At 34.3% G+C, this 4,155-nt stretch overlaps 1 protein-coding gene across 2 annotated transcripts in view; it reads left to right on the top strand.

Moving 5' to 3' along the window:
- The first annotated feature begins 315 nt into the window (after positions 1-315).
- LOC117113484 overlaps positions 316-4,155 on the top strand; it is a 39,717-nt gene continuing 35,877 nt past the window's right edge. For both annotated transcript variants that reach the window (XM_033256823.1, XM_033256822.1), the window contains exon 1: positions 316-407. The gene's annotated coding sequence lies outside the window, so the exon portion shown is untranslated. The remainder of the gene's footprint in view (positions 408-4,155) is intronic.

Below are 4,155 nucleotides of genomic sequence, written 5' to 3'. Positions count from 1 at the left end.
CGAAAGTTAGCGTATAAGTTAACATCTACTAATTTGTTTATTTGTTGAAAAAAAATGTATTATTTTAATTAATTAATTTAACAAAGTTAAATATAGCCCAGTGTCCTTAAGTGTTTAATTCCCTATTAATAATGCCTATCAGTGTTCCGTAGGTAATAAACATTTTAAATAGCCTGAGATTAATTAAGAGTATCTACTCATTTTACGAGAAATTGAACATCTGCTTTCATATTATTATTATTAACATTGCAAATTTAGATAAATTAAGTAGTTATTCTAATTACTACCAATTTATACCTCTATATATGCCTATGTACACCTTTAGTTAGAGTCACACAACTTTGAGCGAAGAGTCAACTTAACAAGTTACGTCCACGTATTTACGTATTTGGTGCAAGGCTGTGAAGGTATTTGTCAATTTTTTTAACATTTCACATTATGATCTATATATTTGACTTGGACCAGTTCTCCGCTACAGTTTATAGTATAATACATTGGATAAACATAGATTTTGTGTGGGATCTGGAAGACGAATGTTGTATCTGACATTTCCAATCCTTACTTTTTATTTTTTGTAAATTCTGATAGATCTTATTAGGCCTATATAAAATTATTAATCTGTATATTTCTATTTATATTTACGTCTAAATGGTGCATAATAAGTTCTCCATGTAGGCCTACATTATCCGCTTTTTATGTAACAAAATTATATTTTGTACGCTACGTTTTATAGTTCCATGGTAGTCCTATATTTGATACGTAAAAAAGAGCGGTTATAAAAACATGTGCAGAGCCAACCCTGGTAGGTAACTTGAGAGTAAGCAAACGGTAGGCCTATAGGTCATTCCTATAGTGGTGGCTCGTCATATTTGAAATTTTATTTACGAACGACAATAACAAGCCGAGGGAGTATGCATGCGCAATCTGGTGTGACGTAATATTATCCTTTCGTCTTCTGGTTACGGTGACGCAAATGTGTCCACAGCGATGTATAAACTATACTGCTTCGTCCTTAGCGTGCACATATAAAAACAACCAACGTTTCGTGTGCCGACGCGCTAACCTTCCATCTTGAATTAAACCGTTATTAAAGATTAATTGGTCCTACTTTAAAAAACACCATATTATAAGTCTTCCTAACAAGATTTAATTAAATTAAATTTTTAAACTATTTTTTTTCTAGATTTTATATCCGTACAGAATATAAAGCAAGATATGTTTCATTTTTGTCGAATCATCTATTCTTTGGCTTCAATGTTGTTCTATGTTAAACTAATAACAACAATATAATGGTCTCCTTACTGATGCTGATACACTTTCTTCAGAAATACGTTTGAAATTGGTAGAGCATAAAAAATATATTAAAACATACATACAAAATATTATTAGCTATTACATAAAACATAGTTGAGTACAAAATTTGAAATAATATTTATCAGCGACAAAAAATTATACATTTGTATAATTTATATAATTAATATCAATATAATATAATATTCTTTATTATTATTATCGATATTGTTATAGATACACAACTTATATATTCATACAAAAATAATTGATGTTATAAATATAAAAACATGAAAATTGAGTAAAATAAATATAAAAATCAACAGGAAACAGTCAACAGCTATTTAAAATAAGATTAATCAATCTAATCAATCATCACGTATTTCCTGCCTCTTGGATATTGTTGCTAGGCTCCCTCAAAACGACAGTGTAAAAGCATACGCAAGCACGTGCGTCCGTGGGACAGCACGTGTTTTGTTGGAGACACTTGCACCGACAGAAAATGGTGATTGTTCTTCCCAAACCTTGGTAAAATGTTTATTATCCTACCAGCTACTCTCGTTTGTCGACAACAGGGGCTGTATGGACCAGTACACAGGGGGCTACTCGTCTCGAAAGATGTACTGGGTTCTTTTAAGTGCACAGGAGCCAATTTGCCTACACTGGGGCCTACGGTTTATAGTCCTTATCCGGGAAGACCACCAGAACCAGACGAGCGTGCCGTTCGAACCAGCACCGATATTTTGGCTGTAGACTATTCCCTGGTTATAGGTTGCGGCGCCCCTGCACTAACCGCTAAGCCATCCAACTCGCCATATATATATGATAGTGATATTGATGAAGATGATGTTCTTGATAAAGACAAATGTGATGATGATAATGGTAATCATGATAATAATACGATGACGATGAATATAACAACGAAGATGATGATAATGATGACAGGGGTGGCACCAGGATTTGCCCGACAGGGGTGGGGGAGGGGGTCCCCGACGGAGGGGCCGACGCCCCCGACGAAGGGTCAGATTTCCCGGACGAAAGCAAAGTGGGCGTGGTCAAGCTTCGATTAAAAGGCTCCGAAGGTGGTCCAGGGGGCGAAGCCCCCGAAAATTTTGACAATTTAGGGGTTTCAAAGGTTTATTTAATCGATTTTAAAGTCTACTGATATGTAGAAAATACACATAATTTTTTATTTCTCCCCGACGAATTGTGCTTTTTCTCCCCGACGGGGTGTATAAGAGACAGGGGGGGGGCAGCTCTCCCCGACGAGGTCCTGGCCACTCCTGAATGATGATGGTGGTGACGACAAAGATGTGGATGACGACGAGGAGAATGATCATCATCATCAACATAAAAATAATTGTCATCTTCTATTTCTCTTAATCAAATCTTTCAATATCAGATTTGTTCATTTCTTTTCCTACTACAGCTTTCCATTATGTTGATTTTCGTCGCCATCATTCTGGGAACGTTCTCAGTGTCCATTACATGTAAGATTATCTGAAGTTGGTTTTATTCTATATTTTAGCTTTAGCTTTACTTTGGTTGATTATACATGCATAATATCTTTACATTGTTACTAAAATATTCAAATCAAGATCCACAGACTGCACTGAAAACAGTCATTGACCAAATGTTAGAATTCATTTAAATTCATGTTAATATAGTAAAATACATTAGGAAGAGGTAAAATATTTAAAGCAGCATTTGTCTAAAGTGGTTTAAAATTGCAATAAAATTAACCAATTTAAATTTCATTTAAATGTCTCATGGCATATTAAAATTAAAAGGAGGTGAAATATTAAAACATGGAAGTCTTTTTTAAACTATCAATAAAAATTACTTTTGCCACATTTCATAAAATTTTCTCATGGCAGATGGAAGAAATGATTCCCTAATCCTCTGTCTTCCATTGTGGATACGTTATGCGACCAGTTCAGCTAATTTTAATATACTGATAAAGAGGATGATGATTTGTGTCTGATAAGTTTACTTTAAATGTATTATAAGTGCCATGATTCCAGAGTCACGTTCTTTGATATCTGATTCTATGTATTATATTATTCATATTGAGTTGACTTACATTATTAAACCATTTTAACAACTAAACATTATTTATAAATTTGAGAACATCATTAACTACATATTTAATAGGAAAGCTAACTATAAAGGAAGCAACTACTGTAAATGCTCGAAGCCCCGCGGCGCTTTTAAAACTGTTGAAGGCGCTTCATCTCAGCGCTTATTCCAGAGCGGCACTTGTTTTTTATTATTTTTTTTTATTTTATTTTTTTACACGCTAGCCTATGGAATTTCTGAAAAATATACAAAACAACAGTCTGGCGTAAAAATACAAACATTTCTGCTGAAGTTAATTCATTTAATTATACCTGAGATAACCCCACAATGAAGTTTTTTTGCCTCCACGCAAGCTTTTTCAGATGAGTTAGAGCAATTTGAAATTTTCATGGGATTTGGCAAAACATTCACCTTCTGACAGGCAACTGCTTATATCTCTCTTGAAACTTAAAGTATTTGAAAAAAAATTCTCTTTTCAGTGATATGCAACTCGATGATGTCCGGATATATAGGTCAAATCACGTGACCTTGCCCACAATGAAACTTTAGGGGCATCATAAGTGTCCTAACTGAGGTGTGAATTTCCCGAAATCGAGATACAGTATATACTTTTGGGTTTCTTACTAGTCCGGACATCATCGAGTTACACATCATTGGACAGAGAATCTTCTCCTCTATCCGACGGTACCAGAATTTCCTGTCTCTTATACACATCTAGATGTGTATAAGAGACAGGTATAGTATCTTTGATTCAGAGAATCAATGAATGAGATCACATCTTTTTAG

The sequence above is a fragment of the Anneissia japonica genome, unplaced genomic scaffold, assembly GCF_011630105.1.
Source record: "Anneissia japonica isolate Jap-2015-1 unplaced genomic scaffold, ASM1163010v1 scaffold493_len2256704_cov171, whole genome shotgun sequence".
Classification (NCBI taxonomy): domain Eukaryota; kingdom Metazoa; phylum Echinodermata; class Crinoidea; order Comatulida; family Comatulidae; genus Anneissia; species Anneissia japonica.
Note: the sequence above shows the minus strand (reverse complement) of the source record. Positions and strands in the feature narration are given on the sequence as shown.